This window comes from Bos indicus, chromosome 20, assembly GCF_029378745.1.
Source record: "Bos indicus isolate NIAB-ARS_2022 breed Sahiwal x Tharparkar chromosome 20, NIAB-ARS_B.indTharparkar_mat_pri_1.0, whole genome shotgun sequence".
NCBI lineage: Eukaryota > Metazoa > Chordata > Mammalia > Artiodactyla > Bovidae > Bos > Bos indicus.
The window spans coordinates 55,054,825-55,076,587 of NC_091779.1; the positions used below are offsets into that span (position 1 = coordinate 55,054,825).

General features: G+C 37.0%; 1 pseudogene; it reads left to right on the top strand.

Moving 5' to 3' along the window:
• Positions 1-4,636: 4,636 nt before the first annotated feature.
• The window catches only part of LOC109574724 (aurora kinase B pseudogene), a 33,389-nt pseudogene continuing 16,262 nt past the window's right edge, over positions 4,637-21,763 (top strand).

The following is a 21,763-nucleotide window of genomic DNA, read 5'->3' on the forward strand; positions in this document are numbered from 1 at the left end:
CCAACAAATGTCCATCTAGCCAAAGCTATGGTTTTTCCAGTAGTCATGTATGGATATGCGAGTTGGACCATACAGAAAGCTGAATGCTAAAGAACTGATGTTTTTGAACTGTGGTGTTGGAGAAGACTCTTGCAAGTCCTTTGGACTGCAAGGAGTGAAACCAGTCAATCCTAAAGGAAATCAGTTCTGAAAATTCTGAATATTCATTGGAAGGAGTGATGCTGGAGCTGAAGCTCCAAAACTTTTGCCACCTGATGTAAAGAACTTACTCATCAGAAAAGACCCTGATGCTAGGAAAGACTGAAGGCAGGAGGAGAAGGGGACGACAGAAGAAAAAATGGTTGGATTGCATCACCAACTCAGCAAAGTAATGTCTCATCATGGACTCTATGGAGATGGTTTGAGCAACTCCGGGAGCTGGTGATGGACAGGGAAGCCTGGCATACTGCAGTCCTTGGGGTTGCAAAGAGTCGGACATGACTGAGCGACTGAACTGACTGATCTTGTTCAAACATTATCAGTTTATTAAATTCAAGTTATGTTTCTTGCTTTCACATGGATAAGCATAAATAAAACAAGAATATTAAGGTGTGCAATGAGAAAACAATCTGTTATTTGTCTCCAGTGAAAAGCTATACAGAGTGAAGTAAGCCAGAAAGAAAAACACCAATACAGTATACTAATGCATATATATGGAATTTAGAAAGATGGTAATAGTAACCCTGTATACGAGACAGCAAAAGAGACACTGATGTATAGAACAGTCTTTTGGACTCTGTGGGAGAGGGAGAGGGTGGGATGATTTGGGAGAATGGCATTGAAACATGTATAATATCATACATGAAATGAGTCGCCAGTCCAGGTTCAATGCATGATACTGTATGCTTGGGGCTGGTGCACTGGGATGACCCAGAGGGATGGTACGGGGAGGGAGGTGGGAGGAGGGTTCAGGATGGGGAACACATGTATACCTGTGGTGGATTCATGTTGATATATGGCAAAACCAATACAATATTGTAAAGTTAAAAATAGAACAAAAGCTTTTAGTTGCTGTCTGTGAAGATAAAGGAGATATCCTGTGCTGTTCTTGAGTAACATTTTAATTCAGCAGATAAAATATGTACAGTGGTCATTTGGGAAGCTCAGTATAGCTATTATATGAAGTACTTTGCGGAGGGCATGGGACAATTTACATATGGGAGCTGTGATTGCAGTAGGCATCCCAATGCTTTTCCTCAAAGATTCACAATTGTGAAAATCAAAGTGAAGGGAAGGTGACTTCTTCCCTGAAGGCCTGTGAAAAGGAGGGCAAGGAGGCCTCTGGAACAATGTCCACAGCATGGTCCAAAAGTATGGTAGTCTGGAATGAATCCCAGCATTCAACAAGAAGGCAATAAGGGAGGCAGAGATCCCAGTTCATGATGTGCTTGATGCTGGAACTGGGCCTTTTATAACCTTGGAATTGCTTCTGTGTGGGACTTAAAAAGCTAATTAATAAAACTGTCATATCTCATTATCAAGCCAACTAGGGCATCGATTCCTATAAACTAAATATTACATGGTGATTGTTCTCAGTTGATCCACCCCCACAGCTGGAAGACAGAACAGCTAAACAATGGTCTTTCCTCACCGTAGCCAGAATCCCTGTCCCCAAAGCCCATCAGGAGACGGATGTTCAACAAACACTGCTACAACAAGACCTGCTACTAAGTGTGGTTTGCTGAAATACAGGCACTGACCTTGAGAGCGCTCACCAATTTAGCATGAAGTTCATTTTTCTTTGGGACACCAAACTGAAAAATTAATACCTCTGGAAAAGGACTGGGAATGTAGCAGTGTTTTTCACGGAAACCACAGTATTGTCTAGAATACGAAGTTCATCTAAAGCTTCAAATCGAAGTTCACTGAGAACTACTACTCAGCAAATAATATCCCCCAGGTGTCATGGGAGTAGGACCCAACTGGACTGGACTCCACCCCTCTTCAAAGGCTAGAAGCCAAAGATCCGAGCCTTTAAGAGGAGGACACTTGGGGCTTTGAAAGTCTTCTCAATGGACTGTTGAGTCCCACAGCTGGTAGAAACTCAAGAATTGACCTGGATTGGATCAGATAATGTTATTACCCACCAACACACTCTTAAAAAAAAAAAAAAAAAGATGACAGTCATGTACCTGAATGGAAATATGTTCAGGGAATAGAACTGGCACAAATTTAAGACAAAAATCCATGTATCAAACTAATTTTCTATTTTTGATCACTAATTATGCAGAATATTAAATCAGGGACAGTATTTTAAGTATGTTTTAGTTTAAAATTTTCTATTATCTATGATTACCTCTTTTCCTCAGTCCATACAGAAGACAAATATACCCAGATAGATTGAATAAATTCAAGATGCCTCCAAAATTTAGATCCAGGTTAAAATACATATATGAATGCCAGTAACGAAGAAATGAGATCAGAAGTCCTGTGTCAGAGAGTTCTCTGGTGGTCTAGTTTAGAATTAATCACTTTTTCTGCTGTGGCACAGGTTTAGTCCATAGTTGGGGAACTGAGATACAGTAAGCTGCATGGTGCAGGCAAAAAAAAAAAAGTCCTTGGTGACCTGAAGGCACAAAGCAAAAATGTGGAGACAAATGCCTGTGAACAAAGCTTGATGCAGACACCTGTGCTGAGAAGTGCTCCAAAGAAATGAAGTTGATTAAAGTAAATTTTTAATATTTCACTTTCACTCTAAAGACAATTAGCCACATTCATCCACAATTATTCATGGGACTCCAAAACAATTAAAAATCATAAGCTATAGGCTCTCATTAGCATGCTATTTAAAATAATCTAAATAAAGACAGGATGGTACTGTAAAAGGTGAAAGATAAACATCTATATAAACCTAATTTTTCACTTGTGACCACTCACGTCCCCATCTGAACAGCCCCTAAGGCTGCCAGCAGCGTCACACTAGGCATTAACACCACAGGTCTTCTTTAACTTTAAACCAGGACATCAATGGATCCGGGTGTTTGGGAAAGCAGGGGTGCTTACAAATCTATTCATTTGGGTCCTAGAGATAGAACAAAGCAGAACTATGCCTGGCTAGCTGGGAAAACTTAAGCATGATACTAATTCTCTCTGTGCTTCAGGTTCCTCATCTATTAAATGAAAGGATTGAATTGGATAATGATTTGTAAGATAATTTCCAGTTTTAGCATTCTATATTTTGAATATAATTCATGCCTTTGATTCTGCCAGGAGCCAATTTTTTTTTTTTTAACTTTAAAATGAAGCCAGATTTATCGTTCCTCTCTTTCCCACTCTGCTCCCAAAGCACTTTGTTTTTCTTTGTGGGCTGAGCTACTAAGGAGATACAGCATAAGCCCAATTTGGTTTTGGAGATAATTACTCATATTTTCCGATTCAAATCTCATATTTCAATATTTTAAAAGTATTGAGAAACAACATTCCAGATACTAATGGAAAGCTGAGAGACTGTGGACACAGAAATTTAAAGGATTACAAAGAAAATGTTATTTAACCTATTTTAGAGAAAACAATTCTGTTATATATTTAGATTCAAAGACGTCATATATTACCCCAAAATGTGAATGTTAGTCATGATTATTATTTAATGGACATAAAGAAAACATAAATTATGTTGAAGTCCAATGCTTACTCTAATATAAAACACAAAAAGCTGTCACCAAAAAAAAAGAATAATATTCAAATATTCAGATTGTTATTAACTACACATTAAATATCTCTGGGATTTTTCAGTATAAAATATGTTTATCTAATTTTGAGCAATTGATTAATTAAGAATTAGAGTATAGTGTTCCTTCTGATAGATTCAGTGATTAGCAGAACTAAAACCCCTCTCTGAGCTCGATTCAACAATGAAGAACACAATTTTTATTTTAATCCTCAATAAAAAAATTTGCTATCTATCACTTGGGGTCTTGTTTCCATAGAGAATATGATGCAATTTCCATATAACTACTTCTTCAAGATACCCAGATCAAGTTTGCTTTCCCTAGTTTACATATGTGTGTTTTACCTTGGTTTGGAAAGATTTCAAACCTTGGGCCAGGTTCTGTCGTCATGATTTAGAGATGAGTTGTTAACTAAAACTTAATATTGCTGCTTATAAAACATAATTTATAAAACCTCATGAATTTATTAAACTATGCACCCATATACTGGATTGAATAGTATCCCTCCAAAATTCATGTGACCCAGAACCTCAGAATGTGACCTTATTTGGAAATAGTGTCTTTGCAGATGTAATAAATTAAGCTGAGGCCATACTGGGGACTTCCCTGGTGTCCAGTCATTGAGACTTCGCCTTCCAGTGCAGGGGCTGAGGGTTGCGTCCCTGGCAGGGGCAGGAAGATCCCACAGCCTCACAGCCAAAACACCAGAACATAAACAACAGAAGAAATATTGTAACAAATTCAATACAGACTTAAAATAATGGTCCACATCAAAAAAAAAAAAAAAAAATCTTAAGAAAAAAAATGAGATCCTACTGGATTAGAAGGGACCCTAAATCTAATACAACTGCTGTTCTCATAAGAAGACGAGACTTTGGACCGAGAAACAGACACAGAAGGAAGACAGCCACGTGAAGACACAGGCCGTGATGCAGCTGCAAGCCGTGAATGCCAAGGATTGCTGGCAACCCGCAGAAGCCAGGAAAAGCCAAGAAAAAATGTCTCCCCTACAGCCTTCTGGAAGAGTATGGGCCTGCCCACACCTTGATTTTGGATTTCTAACCTCCAGAATTGTGAGTGAGCAATTTTCTCTTGTTTTAACCCCTACAGTTTTTAGCAATTTTTAAAAGCAGTCCCAGGAAACCAATATACCTCCCCAACCAGTAAATTAGCAAATTCCCGATTATCCAATTGAGAATAATTTTCTCTACTTAAAAACTTATAAACTCTTCACAAAGAAAGCAATATACAAAACAAATCAAATATAAAACATATATGAAGCAAAACTGATATGGACAAAAAATATAAAGTGAATACAAAAGAAATCACCTCCAAGATGTACATGAAAATAGAATATTGCCTGCATTGTGCAAATTTCTCAAAAGTTTCTTCGAAGTCACTCCTCTTTCCTCTCCATGTATAACCACTTTCCAGAGTCTGATTTCAATAATTTCTTTGGTATTCTTGTGGCATTCTTAGTATGGTCCCTATGAAGCATGCTTTTGTTTTGACTTCTTTTTGACATCATATAATTGAAATTATGACATATATGCATACATAAATATGATATTTTTGTTTGTATGCTGCTGCTGCTAAGTCTCTTCAGTCGTGTCTGACTCTGTGCGACCCCATAGACGACAGCCCACCAGGCTCCTCCATCCATGGGATTTTCCAGGCAAGAGTACTGGAGTGGGGTGCCATTGCCTTCTCCTTTGTTTGTATTGTTGGGTTCAATCCCTGGGTCAGAAAGATCCCCTGGAGAAGGAAATGGCTACCCACTCCAGTATCCTTCCCTGGAGAAGTTCATGAACAGAGGAGCTTGGTGGTTTACAGTCCATGGGATCGAAAAGAGCGGCTGAGTGGCTAACACTTTCAACTTTCAACACTGTAGTTCTTATCTGTTCTACTGTTGATGAACGCTTGGTTTGTTTCCAGAGTAGAGCTATTCTGGGTAATACTTCAGTTGAACTTTCTTGTAATTATATCCTTATAATTTGCTGTTGTTCAGTCACTAAGTGGTGTCTGAATCTTTATGACCCCGTGAGCTCTAACCCTCCAGGCTCCTCGGTCCATGCGATTTCCCAGGCAAGAATACTAAAGTAGTTGTCATTGCCTTTTCCAGGGATCTTCCCAATCCTAGGATCAAACCTGCATCTTCTGCATTGGCAGGCAGATTCTTTACCACTCCGCCACTTGGGAAGCCCATATCTTCATATATGTAGTAGCAATATTCCACTCCCTACTGTTATACCTGAAGCTGAACTGCTTAGAGTGTGTTCAAAACTTCATTTGTCAATACTCATACCAATTTCATTTCTACAACAGTGGATACATTTCTATTGCTGCACAACCTTTTAGACACTTCATATTCCAAGTTAATTTTGTCCAATCTAGTACTTATATAATGATATTTCCTATCATTTAATGATAATGGCTTTCATTTTTATCACTGTGATTATTAATTATACAATAGTAACCATGTATATCATTTCATTTCTTTTTGAACTTTTTTGTTTATAATTTGCCTATGCAAGATTTTTGCTCATGTTTTTCTATCGCGTTGTCTGTGTTGCCCTTAATAACACTAGAGTTATCCCAGTGCACCAGCCCCAAGCTTCCTGTGGCAGATGCATGTTGAGGTATGGCAAAACCAATACAATATTGTAAAGTAAAAAATGAATAAATAAGTAAATTAATTATTTAAAAAAAAATAACACTAGAGTTGTTTCCATAGTCTAAATGTTTGTTCTTTGTTGATTATGCATACAGTAACTACCCTCTCCCACAATATCATCACCCCATGTATATTGTGGTGCCAAGCATCCGGACAGGCAGCCAAGGAGACAATGAGAGCTGACACACAATTTGTGCTTCACTTACAGAATCATGTTCTTTATCTGGCTATAGCATTCGAGAAAGCTATTTTTTCTAATATAGAGTTCCCTTACCTTGTGGCTTCTCCTTTCTCCCTTAGGTGCTTTAATGAACAAAGGTGCTTAATATAACATAGCAAATTTTATCAGTTTTTTTCTGTATCTCTCTCTCTCTCTTGAGTCACTAAGTCATGTCCAATCCTTGCAACCCCATGGACTGTGGCCTTCCAGGCTTCCCTGTCCATGGGATTCTCCAGGCAAGAATATTGGAATGGGTTGCCATTTCCTGCTCCAGGGGAAACTTCCCAACCCAGGAATTGAACCTGGGTCTCCTGCATTGCAGGCAAATTCTTTACCAACTGAACTATGAGGGAAGCCCTCTTTCTGTATGTTTCAGTAGAGTCACTCAGTCATGTCCGACTCTTTGCGACCCCATGAATCACAGCACACCAGGCCTCCCTGTCCATTACCAACTCCCGGAGTTCACTCAGACTCACGTCCATCGAGTCAGTGATGCCATCCAACCATCTCATCCTCTGTCGTCCCCTTCTCTTCCTGCCCCCAAACCCTCCCAGCATCAGGGTCTTTTCCAATGAGTCAGCTCTTCACATGAGGTGGCCAAAGTATTGGAGTTTCAGCTTTAGCATCAGTCCTTCCAATGAACACTCAGGACTGATCTCCTTTAGAATGGACTGGATGGATCTCCTTGCAGTCCAAGGGACTCTCAAGAGTCTTCTCCAACACCACAGTTCAAAAGCATCAATTCTTCAGCGCTCAGCTTTCTTCACAGTCCAACTCTCACATCCATACATGACCACTGGAAAAACCATAGCCTTGACTAGACGGACCTTTGTTGGCAAAGTAATGTCTCTGCTTTTTATGCTATCTAGGTTGGTCATAACTTTCCTTCCAAGGGGTAAGTGTCTTTTAATTTCATGGATGCAGTCACCATCTGCAGTGATACTGGAGCCCCAAAAAAACAAGTCTGACACTATTTATAATTCAAGTTGTTCTTTCATGACTTAAGCACTCACATGACTTCTAGATTATCTAACCTTTTTAAATTTTAATTTTAGGCCTTTGGTGCTCTGAAAGTTTATTGAATACTCAATTTTCCTAGAACCATTTAATGTGAAAAAATTAAAAACCAAAACTTTGGTTTTTTCATCATTCATGACATATTTGCCATAGTCAAAAATATGATACTTTCTGTACTTTTTATTCCTAACTGTGGATCTGTTTGCTTCTGAACCAATTCCAAACCAGCTTTATTATTATTGCTTTACAATATGTTTTGACATTTCAAAAGTTCTTCCAAGAGTGTTATGAGCATATTCAATCCTATATGTATATATATATATATGTATGTATAAATATATATGATTATTATATATATAGTTGTATATCTATGATTGTTTATATATACATATATGTATGATTGTTATATATATATATATATGATTGTTAAGTTATACAAACACAGCCATACACACACACATCCACAAACCACACTGAATGTTGATTGGTGTGGTATTAAATACACCCATCAATTTGGAGAAAATTGAGATAATTTAAATTATACTTTTTCCACTTTATGAACTTAGGATTCAGTTCAGTTCAGTTCAGTCGCTCAGTCATATCTGACTCTTTGTGACCCCATGAATTGCAGCACGCCAGGCCCGATGTCCTTTTCATTATAGAGGACTGGAATGCAAAAGTAGGAAGTCAAGAAACACCTGGAGTAACAGGCAAATTTGGCCTTGGAATATGGAATGAAGCAGGGCAAAGGCTAATAGAGTTTTGCCAAGAGAACACACTGGTCATAGCAAACACCCTCTTCCAACAACACAAGAGAAGACTCTACATATGGACATCACCAGATGGTCAACACCAAAATCAGATTGATTATATTCTTTGCAGCCAAAGATGGAGAAGCTCTATACAGTCAGCAAAAACAAGACAGGGAGCTGACTGTCATGAGCTCCTTATTGCCAAATTCAGACTTAAATTGAAGAAAGTAGGGAAAACCACTACACCATTCATGCTAAGTTGCTTCAGTCGTGTCCGACTCTGTGCAACCCCATAGACGGCAGCCCCCCAGGCTTCCCCATCCCTGGGATTCTCCAGGCAAGAACACTGGAGTGGGTTGCCATTTCCTTCTCCAATAGACCATTCAGGTATGACCTAAATCAAATACCTTATGATTATACAGTGAAAGTGAGAAATAGATTTAAGGGACTAGATCTGATAGAGAGAGTGCCTGATGAACTATGGACGGAGGTTTGTGACATTGCACAGGAGACAGGGATCAAGACCATCCCCATGGAAAAGAAATGAACTTAGGATACTTTTTCATTTATGTGAATGATTTTATGACCCTTTTTCCAGAACCGTGAACTTAGAGAAATAGGAGGAGAGGAGGGTTTCCTTCTCGTTCATGCTTACTCTAAAGAGATCTTTAACTTTCAAGTAAATGTGGGGAGGATTTCTTATGAGATTCCACACCTTAATAGTCCTGGTTCTAGATTAGTCTCTAGCTCTTCATTAGCTAAAACCAGTTACAAGGTGTCAGATGATGCTTTTAGAACAAAAGCAGATTTGGTGCTCTCATATTCTTTCCAGATGTCTAGGTTCATAACTTTCTACTAAAATTATCTTCACTATCTCTACTATTTTCAAACTCTTCAACCTCATTAAGGAAATTAAATAAAATACACTGAGCATTTATAAGGAAGGAAAATTAATTCTAAAATAATTAGCTCACTTTTTCAGGAAATAGAAGTATACATTTTATGAAAGGCATGTGCTAGACATTTATTTCAAAATGATAGCATATAGAAAGCATGTGATATAACTGGAAAATTCATAAGAAATTTCAATTAAATATATTCATATTTTAATATTATTTTTATCTTCATATTATGTCAATGCATTAATAAATTAATGATAGAAAGCCTGAGACTCAAAAATAAACTGTTAATCTGTCAAAATATGTTTCAGACGTTATGCTTTGGGTTCCTTAATTTCTTTAAAGGTATGTCAAATGTTGCTATGTAGGAACAGAGGAAGAGCAAATAAGTTAGTTCGACCAAAGGCATTCAAAATTTCCTTTAACAAGAATAATTCTTTTTCCTTATTAAATTATAATTCTTCATACATATTTGTTTGAAAGAATAATTTCCACAAATAAATATTTGAAAACCACTGGCTTTCAAAAAGAGATGAGATTTTCAAATATACTGATCAAACAGTGTCCAGCCTATTGTATTAAGATCTGAACATTATACTTCATGAAATATTTTCAGTGAAAAATTATTTTAGTTAATTCTAAAGAAATATAAACTACATTACATAAAATACTATTATTCAAAAAGTATTTACTGGGTTTTGACTAATCCAATGGGCATTCCTGTTGGAAGAGTGAGAAAAAGAGAATCAACCCCATGATTGATGAAACTGACATTTCAGTGAGTGAGACAGAAAAATATATGTAATAAAATAATGGTAAATATCTATATAATAATTATGAGCTGATGAGTTAACAAAATGTCAAAAGGGGATAAAACTTCTAAACTATAAATGCAGTATAACTGTAAATAGATGTAAAGAACACAGATCAGTCAATTCTTACCTTAATGTACTAAATACACAAAATTTACTCCGGAAATTATGTTTAACTTTGCAATCAATCAGAAGTTAATATTGGTGACTGGTAATGGAAGAGATTTTTCATCTCTATATTCCTTCTTTACCTTTATATTCACACATCTTTTTAAAAGTCTTTCCATCTTCTTTTTCTACTCCTCTTACTTTGGGATTGTTTACATTTTTCTCTCTATAATGCCATTTAATTTTAGAAAGCAAAAGAAGAAAAAATGAGAGGTAGATGTCATAGGACTCAATGAAATAAGCCTCTCTTTCTCTTTAATTTATTTAATTGGAGGATAATACAATATTGTGATGTTTTTGCCATACACCAATATGAATCAGCCATGGCTATATGTCCCCTCCATCCTGAACGCCATCCTCCCTCCCTCCCCGTCCTACCCCTCCAGATTGTCACATTACTGGCTTTGGGTGCCCTGCTTCACACATCAAACTCACACTGATTATTATCTATTTTACATATGGTAATGTGTATCTTTCAATGTTATTCTCTTAAATCATCCCACCCTCCTCTTCCTCCACTCAGTCCATTTTTTCAATTTGCACAGCATAAAGACATCCTTTGTGAAATATAATACTTCTGTCTCAATCCTCAATCAGCTTATTAGATCTTGCCTCTAGACAGCAACAGGTGACACCAGAGAAACTCTAAAAGACCTCTCCACGACAAAGTCAATGAACTCATTCCCAGGCTGGGCATGGCATGTCAGGACAAGCTGGCGGTGGCATCTGTTACTCTATTGATCGTTTCTTCAAAAGCTTTGGCCAGTTGAGTGGGTGTCTCCTTTCTCTTCACCTATCTACATGTGTTCCCCTAAGGCTACATTCCAGCTGAAGACACAGGAGGTTTGAAATTGAGGAGTAGCATTCTTCAATGCCAGGACATTATAAGCAAACTTTCTATCATTACTGCTGGAAGAACCAAACAGAGGTCAGTTTAGTGAGGCTAGGAGGGACTTCTGTCCAGAAGGAAAAAATATCAGTTAGTAAATGCACTAAAGGAAGAAGACTTTAAAAAAAAGAAAGAAAGAAACACCAGCTCCCTTTAATTTAAACTTGAGGAACTATTTTGCTTTCTCATTCCAATTTTTATGACAAATAAATGAGTAGAAATAGATCATATTTCCCCTCTTTATCTTTCTTACTCTTTTATATATCATTTTATGTCAGAGATTAAAAGTATGAGATTGTAAAAACTTTGCATCTGTGTATGAAATACCACAGACATTAGAGTATTAAAAAATAAATTGTGACTAAAAAAGTTATGATTAGATGTAACAATATTAACTCCATAAGTGAATATTTGAAATATAATAGGTACATGCAGAAATATAATCCATATAATCTGAGCTATTGTATTTTCCCACAATCAACTGCATTTTTCTATTTATAAAAGCATACTTTTGTATAGCATCTGGGATATTTATTACCCAAAATTTTAATTTTCTTACTTAAATGCAGCTACCTTTAGGTTAAGTTTTTTTGGAAGAAAGTGTTATTACATATCCTATAGGGTTTCCCAGGTAGTGCAGTAATAAAGAACCCCCCTGGCAATTCAGGAAATGCAAGAAATGTGAGTTCAATCACTGGTCAGGAAGATCCCCTGCAGTAGGAAATGGCAATCTACTCCAATATTCTTGCCCATGTGGTCAGAAAGAGTTGGACATGACTGAGCAACTGAGGACACACACATATAAACATATTTGAAGTAGTATTTTTAAGTCTTACAATATGCTTTTTTTTAAAGTTTTGACCATGAATTGTGCTATTGAATAACTCATATTTTTAATATATTTATTTTTTAATGTATTATAAGATAAACAGTTCCTAAAGACAGTAGTAAAAAAAATATTCTGATGAATCATTTAATGCTATATGACTATTTTTTATTAATTATGTCATAGTAAGTATGATACTGATGAAACCTTACTTCATTACATACATTTACACATATACATAGGCATATATATATATGTCTATGTCTCTATGTATCCATTTGTAGATGGAAAACTAAGACTCAGGAAAGGTATGCAGCTAGCTCATGGCTAAGACTGGAAATCAAATCTCCAGATACCCAGAACTGCATGTTATCGCACTGTGCCTGAAGGACTGGTCCAGTATACTTGACAATTGAAATGGCTTCTTCACTACCTTATAAGTAAGAAAGAATTCTTATAAGTAAGAATTAAATTTGGCTCACTTTCCTTGGCCAGTTGTTTCAGATTTATAGCATTCTTCTGGTACCTAATCTTTGTAAATTACTTCAGCTTATATTTTTGAGCCCATCTAATACACCTAAGGCTTCTCAGGTGGCCCTAGTGGTAAAGAACCTGTCTGCTAATGCAGGACACATAAAAGACACAGGTTCAATCCCTGGGTGGGGAAGATCCCCTGGAGGAGGTCATGGCAACCCACTCCACTATTCTTGCCTGGATAATCCAACGGACAGAGGAGCCTGATGGGCTACAGCCCATAGGGTCATGAAGAACTGGACATGACTGAAGTGATTTAGCACACAGCATGCCATATGGCTAAATCAATGTGTTTGGCATGATGAAATATGGGAGAACTGTTGAAAAACTCTTTTCATAAAGCATATACTTTACTGTGAGAGAAATAAAATTAATAAACTGGTAATAACAAAAAGTTAAATTCCAAATATAAAGTCCACCACTGAATCTCTTCAGTCTGGTCTGACTCTTTGCAACTCTGTGGATGGTAGCCCACCAGCCTCCTCTGTCCATGGGATTCTCCAGGCAGGAATACTGGAGTGGGTTTCCATCCCTGCCTCCAGGGAATCTTCCCAACCTAGGGATTGAACCCATGTCTCTTAGTTCTTCTGCATTGCCAGGTGGGTTCTTTACCACAAGTGCCACCTTATAGTCTTTACCCTGAAAAATAGATATCCTTTCTTGTGATTATTTTTCCTAAGATTTATCTTAGTTTTAAAAAAATCGAGCAGCACAGAAAGTTTTATAATAAAAAGACAAAATCTCTGTCCTAATCTTCACTACAAAATTACTCTCTTCAGAGACTTCTTCTCGTAGCTTCTACTTATAGTTTTTCTATAGTTGCTATCTTTATTCTAAATACTTCAAATATTATATGTGACTAAGTTTGTGAAAAGACAGGCGGCATCATACACTGATGATGCATACCAATTGTAATTATCACAGAATTCTTGGAAGGCAATTTGACATTTTCAAATGACATACTCCTTGATTCCTTTTTTACATATTTATTCCATGTATTTTCACAAATTCAAACACATATCTATATTTGCACACCAATTATAGAAGTATTTTCATTATCAAGATAAAGCTAAAATTATTTCTAAAAATTATCTAAAAGGGATCAAATTAAAGAAAATATATACAAACAATGGAATAATTTAGAGCCATTAGGAAAAACATAGCTTAACTATGCTTAATGTAAAAACTTAATAAAAACACGATCACAACACAAATTCATAAACATGTTCCATGTTTTATGAAGGATAAAGTGAAGTGAAGTGAAAGTCACTTAGTCGTGTCCAACTCTTTGTGACCCCAAGGACTATACAGTCCATGGATTTCTTTAGGCCAGAATACTAGAGTGGGTTGCTGTTTCCTTCTCCAGGGGATCTTCCCAACCCAGAATTCGAACCAGGGTCTCCTGCATTTCAGACTGATTCTTTACCAGCTGAGCTACCAGGGAAGCCCTATTTAAGAAGGATACTAGTGCATATGTAAACACACACACACACACACACACACACACACACACATATATATGACAAATACAGATATCAATTTTCAATTTGTATGTATAGAAAATATACAAAATTGAAACTGTTAATAGTGACTTCTTTTAGATATGAGATTACATAGAAAAAAATTGTGTAACATTTCATATTCAATGAATGATTTTGACTGATTCATGTATCATTTATGAAATTAAAAATAGAATACATTTTAAAATGGAAAAAAGACTTTGTAGTAGGTCAGGAGACGAGATAGAATGATAAATATGGACTCTGCTCTGGAAGCAGAGAAAAAAAACATTCGACCTGGAGGAGTTCATTATGGAAGGCTTCCTGCAGGAAAGGCCATTTGAATTGGTTTTAAGGACAAAAGTACTTGTTCATGTAAAGACACACTATCCCAATCAGATTTGCACTTTAAACAATGGCTCTGACTGAATGTGAACACTAAGTTAGATTAGAGAGGTTTTTCAGTGGTCATCTATGATAATAAAGTCCAAAATCACTCACTCGTGACTCTGTGACCCCAAGGACGGTAGCCTGCCAAGCTCCTCTGTCCATGGAATTCTCCAGGCCAGAACACTGGAGTGGGTAGCTGTTCCCTTCTTCAGGGATTGTCCCAATTCATGGATCAAACCCAGCTCTCCCACATTGCAGGCAGATTCTCTACTATCTGAGCCACCAGGGAAACTCAAGTAATTTATTACCTAAGATTTATGACAATGGGAATAGAAAAGATCCGTTACTTGAACCAATTCCTTGAAGGAAATTGTGTTAGTTTTCCATTGTTACTGTAACACATAAGCATGAATTCAGCGGCTTACACCACACTATGCATTATCTCATAGTTCTGTACATCTGAAATCCAGGTGCAGCTTGGCTCAGATAGGTCTCCTGCTTAGTCTCAAACAACCAAAATCAGTGTTAGAATTCCCTTCGGAGGTTCTGGGCTTGAATTTGCTTCCAAGCTCAGTTGTTGACAGAATTTATTTCCTTGCAGCTGGAGAAATGAAGTCCCAGTTTCCTTGCCAGCCGTCAGCCAGGGACGAGTCTCTGACCCTAGAGGCTGTCTGCATTCCTTCCCGTGTTTTCTCTGTGTCTCTCCTCTCACCTCAGTGGGTCTAGTCCTTCCCTTCCTTAGCATCTCTCCAATTTTTCCTTCTGCCTCATATTTTTGATTCTAGCCAGAGTTCATGTGATTAGATTTTCCCTATAAAATAATCCATAATTATTTATCTATTTGAAGGTCCAAACTTTATTATATCTGCAAAGTCTCCTTCACTACACAATACATGTGATGAAACATGATATATTCACAAGATATACGCATAATATGGAGACATTTTGAGGTAGCCATTACTCAGGGGCTTTCCTGGTGGCTCAGATTGTGGCTCAGACAGGTAAGAATCTGTCCACAATGCAGGAGACCTGGGGTTTGATCCCTGGGTCTGGAAGATCCCCTAAAGAAGGGAACAGCTACACACACTAGCATTCTTGCCTGGAGAATTCCATGAACAAAGGAACCTGTCAGGCAATAGTTCATGGGGTCAAAAAGAGAAGGACACAGCTGAGTAACTCACACTTTCATTACTCAGCCTGCCACAGATGGAATGTTCTTGGCACATAGTAAATAACTGATAAATCTATGGCAAAGCCAATCACTTCTCACTGTCTCCACTGCTACCATTCTGATCTAAATCACCATCATCTTTTACCTAGACTAATTCAAATACCTCTAAACTGATTTCTGCTTCCATCCTTAATTAGAATAAAGTTTAAACATATTGTTACCATGGAAGTGATCTGACCACTTTTGTCTGAGGTTCTACCTTTGCCTCCTGCTCAGTCACTAATCATAGGAGTTTTCTTTTTACTTTTTAAATCACAGATATTAAAGAATTTTAATTGTTTCATCATTTTACTTAGAATGCTTCCCTGTTAGAACTTTCTTCATTTAGGTTTCAGTTTAAATATTCCCTTCTAACAAAGCCTTCTGCAGTCTTATTTTCTAAGCAAGGAAGCCTTCATCTCATTTCTACTAAGTCACTCTGTGTCCTATTTCCCGCCACATTTTTCTCATAATACTTACTATCAAAAATCCCCCCACTCATCTACTTATTTATATGTTCACTCCAGATGCCCATAATTAGAATATTAACTCTGAAGGAGCAAGGTCCTGGTCTATCTTCTCCACAACTTTACCATCAGCATCTAAAATAGTACCTGACACTAATTAGATGCTAGATAAATATGTGTTCTATAAGTGAATAAATAGATGGATGAATTATTCTTTAAATTCATCTTCTACTCTAAAGAAGAAATAAGAAATGGAAGTGACTTAGGGATTTAGGGGCTGCTGTGCATTGAATGATGTCCTCACAAAAGATACATTCAAGTGCTAAGCCTTGGTACCTATGAATGTGATCTTATTTGAAAACAGGGACTTTGCAGGTATGATCAAGTTAATGTGAATTCACACTGGAGTAGAGTGGCCCCTTAAGCCAAATGGCTGATGTTCTTTTAAAAAGAGGAGGAGACACATAGAGGTGGAGACACACAAGAAGAACGCCGGGTAATAGCAGAAGCAGAGATAAGTGATGCATCTGTAAGCCAAGGGAGACTAAGAATTGCTGATGACACCAGAAACTAACAATAAGGTATAGAAGAGATTTCATCTGAGAGCCCTCAGAGAGAGCATGGTCCTGTCCACAGCTTAATATGGGACTTCGGGCTTCCAGAACTTTCAAAGAAAAAATTTCTATTGTATGAAACCACCTAGTTTGTGATATTTTGTTATGGCAGCCCTAAGAAATGAATACAAGGGCTATTGATCAAGATGCAGGTTTACAGATCTGAAATTGTTTCAGTTGTAATGTGTTAGATTTCAGATATTTGCAGGACCACCTGAAATACCTTAAAATGTTCCTTATCAAATCAGACTCATAGAAAGCATAGCTGTCACTCAATGCTAAATTTTACTAATGATTCACAGTGAATATAAGCAAAATCCAAGCATGTATGCAACATTTCTTTTGGAGGAATCCTGAATCTGTCAGATTCGGATCCCTAATGTCCTTTGCTTACTTTGGTGTTGGAGTAATAGAACTAATGGTAGAGAACTGACAATATATCCATGAATTACATGCTGGCCCAGAAAACACTGTTTGGATCCAGGGTTTCTTTTTTTGTTTGTTTGTTTTTATTTTTTTTTAACTTTACAATATTGTATTGATTTTGCCATATATATAAATGAATCCACCACAGGTATACATGTGTTCCCCATCCTGAACACTCCTCCCTCCCCATACCATCCCTCTGGGTCATCCCAGTGCACCAGCCCCAAGCATCCAGTATTGTGCAACGAACCTGGACTGGTGACTCGTTTCATATATGATACTATACATGTTTCAATGCCATTCTCCCAAATCATCCCACCCTCTCCCTCTCCCACAGAGTCCAAAAGACTGTTCTATACATCAGTGTCTCTTTTGCTGTCTCGTATACACGGTTATTGTTACCATCTTTCTAAATTCCATATATATGCATTAGTATACTGTACTGGTGTTTTTCTTTCTGGCTTACTTCACTCTGTATAATAGGCTCCAGTTTCATCCACCTCATTAGAACTGATTCAAATGTATTCTTTTTAATGGCTGAGTAATTCACTTACTAGGGCTGCCATAACAAAGTACCACAGACTGGGGGACTTTAAAAGAAGTGAGAACTTATTTATATTCTATGAGCTGCAGCTGCTGCTAAGTCACTTCAGTCGTGTCCGACACAGTGTGACCCCATAGACGGCAGCCCACTAGGCTCCTCCGTCCCTGGGATTCTCCAGGCAAGAGTACTGGAGTGGGTTGCCATTGCCCTCTCCGATTCTATGAGCTATGAATATGAATATTCATATTCTCATAGTTTTGAAGGTTGGAGTCCAAGATCAAGGTGTTGGCAGGTTCAGCTTCTCCATTGGCCTCTCTCTTGGGCACTGTCCTCATGCGTCTTCACACGGACTTTCCTGCATCTGCATCTCTGGTGTCTTGTCCTCTTCTGAGGACACAGTCTTACTGGATTAAGGCTTCACCCTTATGAACTCATTTAACCTTAACTGCCTCTCTAAAGGCCTTGTTTTCCAATGCAGTCACAGTGGCTGGTGGTTAAACCTTGAACATATTAATTTTGAGAAGACTCAATTATATGTATCTGTATATATATAATGCTAATGTATTTTTGTATATTAAAATACATATTATTCATTTAATCATTTTTAAGGAAAGTTTAGTAGTTGCTTTCAATTTTTTTTCAGAATGTCATTTAATTGAGCCAATATATTATTTTTTAAACTTTATTGAAATATAATTGACAAATAGAATTGTGATATATTTAAAAATATATATCGTAGTGATGGTTTGTTATAAATGTATATTATGAAAAAATTCTCTCCTTTGATTTCATTAATAAATCTATCACTTCACCTATTTTCTTTTCTGTTTTCTTTTTTGATGAGAACATTTAAGTGCTACTCTCTTAGGAGATTTCAGACATGCAATACAGAGTTATAAATTATCATCATCATATTATTCATTAAAACCTCAGACCTTATTCATCTTATAACTGAAAGTCTATATCCTTTTGCCAACTTCACCTTATTTTTCCATCCTCCTCCAGCTCCTGGTGGCCACTTTTCTGCTCCCTGTTTCTATATATATTACTTAAAAAAATTCCTGTATAAGGGATACCATACAGCTTTTGTCTCTCGGACATATTTCATTCATTGCACAATGTCCTCCATGTCCATCCACATTGTCACAAATAATAGAATTATCTTCTCATTGAGTGCAGTATAATACTGTATTATATAAAGTTACACAATTTCTTTTTACTGTTTTATTTTTTAATTGGATGGAAATTGTTTTGCAATGTTGTATTGGTTTCTGCCATACAGCAATGTAAATCAGTCATAATTATACACGTATACCCTCCTTGAGCCTCCCGCCCCTTCCCCCATCCCATTACTCTGTATCATTACAGAGCACCAGGCTAGGCTTCTTGTCTTATACAGCAGCTTCCCCCTAGCTATCTGTTTTACACATGGTATTGTATATATAGATCGATGCTACTTTCTCCATTCATCCCACTTTCTCCTTCCCCCACTGTGTACACAAGTCTATTCTCTACATCTGTGTCTCCATTCCTTCCCTGCAAATAGGCTCATCGATACCATTTTTCCAGATTCCATATATATGTGTTAATATACAATATTTGTTCTTCTCTTTCTGACTTACTTCATTCTGTATAACAGGCTCTAGGTTCATCCACCTCCCTAGAACTGACTCAAAGTTATTCTTTTTACTGCTGAGTAATAATATTCAGTTGTATATATTTACCACATTTTCTTTGTCCATTCATCTGTGAATGGACATCTAGTTTACTTCCATGTCCTGGCTATTGTAAATGTACACATTTTCTTGATCCAGTCATCCATTGATGGACACAAATGTGTCAATAACTAATGAGGAAAGACATTTCCTATGTATTAGTACATACAGCAAAAAGTTAGACAAGCCTTTTTTTTTCCCCAAGGATTCAGGCTGTGAGATGAAAGAAATCATATAATAACTAACTCAGTAAACATGCCATAAAGGTATAAAGCAATGTGTAAAGTGAAAGAGGAGGGTGAAAGAGTTGGTTTAAAGCTCAACATTCAGAAAACTAAGACATGGCATCTGGTCCCATCACTTCATGGGAAATAGATGGGGAAATAGTGTCAGACTTTTTTTTCTGGGGCTCCAAAATCACTGCAGATAGTGATTGCAGCCATGAAAATAAAAGACGCTTACTCCTTGGAAGGAAAGTTATGACCAACCTAGACAGCATATTTAAAAGCAGAGATATTACTTTGCCAAAAAAGGTCTGTCTAGTCAAGGTTATGGTTTTTCCAGTGGTCATGTATGGATGTGAGAGTTGGACTGTGAAGAAACCTGAGCACTGAAGAATTGATGCTTTTGAACTGTGGTATTGAAGAAGACTCTTGCGAGTCCCTTGGACTGCAAGGAGATCCAACCAGTCCATCCTAAAGGAGACCAGTCCTGGGTGTTCATTGGAAGGACTGATGTTGAAGCTGAAACTCCAATACTTTGGCCACCTCATGTGAAGAGTTGACTCATTGGAAATGACTGTGATGCTGGGAGGGATTGGGGGCAGGAGGAGAAGGGGATGACAGAGAATGAGATGGCTGGATGGCATCACCGACTCGACGCAGATGAGTTTGGGTGAACTCCGGGAGTTAGAGATGGACAGGGAGGCCTGGCATGCCACGATTCATGAGGTTGCAAAGAGCCAGACATGACTGAGTGACTGAACTGAAATGAATGTGTAAATTCCAAAAAACAATCAAAAAATGTCCATCCAGCTGTTTGGAATCAGCCAGAGGTTTAGTAGAGGATCAGGAGAAGTCTTGGAATCAGGGAAGACACAGGTATTACTGGTGGAATGAGTGACTGTGTGAAGGTCTTCAGTCAGAATTAAGGTCATTTACATTCTTACAAAATAGAATTTTAGACTACTCTATTACTAATAAATCTCACAAATGTTTTAGACCACTATTGCTTAAACTTCATATTTTTAAACAAAAACATAAAATGGTTTCAGGGTCTTATTTTTTTTTCAATTCTTATAGTGTGATAAGCACCATCAGGGCAATTTGTAAAGGAAATATCTAATTTTGTGAAGGCATAAATTGAAGTGTTCATTACAGTCTCCTCAGGTTCCAAAATTTATTGAATGCTTAGGGAAGTAGAAGGACAAAGAATTGTCTTTATACACAACTAATTCTAATAAAAAGTTCAATTTTTCTAGGCTAAACTATATGAAATTATCACTATCTGGATATTTTTTGACCTATCAAACCCAATCCATATGGTTCAACTTAATAAATAGAATTCCATTTATAAATTATGGTTCTGCCTTCCAAATACTGCAATCAAGATAAGTTCTATATGCACTTAACCTTGTCATCCAAATCAATAACAGAGCAATTATAACTTAAAAACAAAGTTTTATAAGTCTAATATGCTGAGGTTAAAGTCATGTGGAAAATAATATGCTATGCATTTAATGCAAGGTAATATCAACTTAGGTTTTGCTGTATTCTTCTAAAGGACAGAATTTAACAGGAAAAAAAGAGAAAAGTAACATTTTGGATAAATCATATGCTGGCCCCAAATTTTCATAAAAATAACTTTCTACCACTTTTTGTTATAATTTTTAGCTAGCTTACGTAGTAACTGATTACATCTCAATAAAAATACCCAATACGGCACTCAAAGAACATTAGTGTTCTGTTATACTACTAGTCTCTTTCCTGGGTGCACATTAGATTTTCAGGATCATGCAGCTGGCAGAGAAAAAAATGCTATTATGAAACAGCTATTTAAGTGTGAATTGTTCCTCAAGCTGCCACGGGTAATAGAGGACTTACAAGAAATTTTCTCCATTTCAGTAAATTAACAGTCTGGGGAGAAATATTTTTAGAGTCACTTAAGATGTAGGGTACTTTCCTTTAGTTTATAAAAATTACCACACCTCCCAAAGCACACCAATCCAGGGAGGAATCCTTGAGCCTTTATATTCTCATAAACTTTATCAAAGTCATTGACTTCAAGATCTCTCGAACTTTAAATCTTACATTTAATCTTTTTTTTTTTTTTTTTTTTGGACTCAGTGGAAGAAGGCGAGGGTGGGATGATTTGAGAGAAGCGTGCTGAAATATGTACATT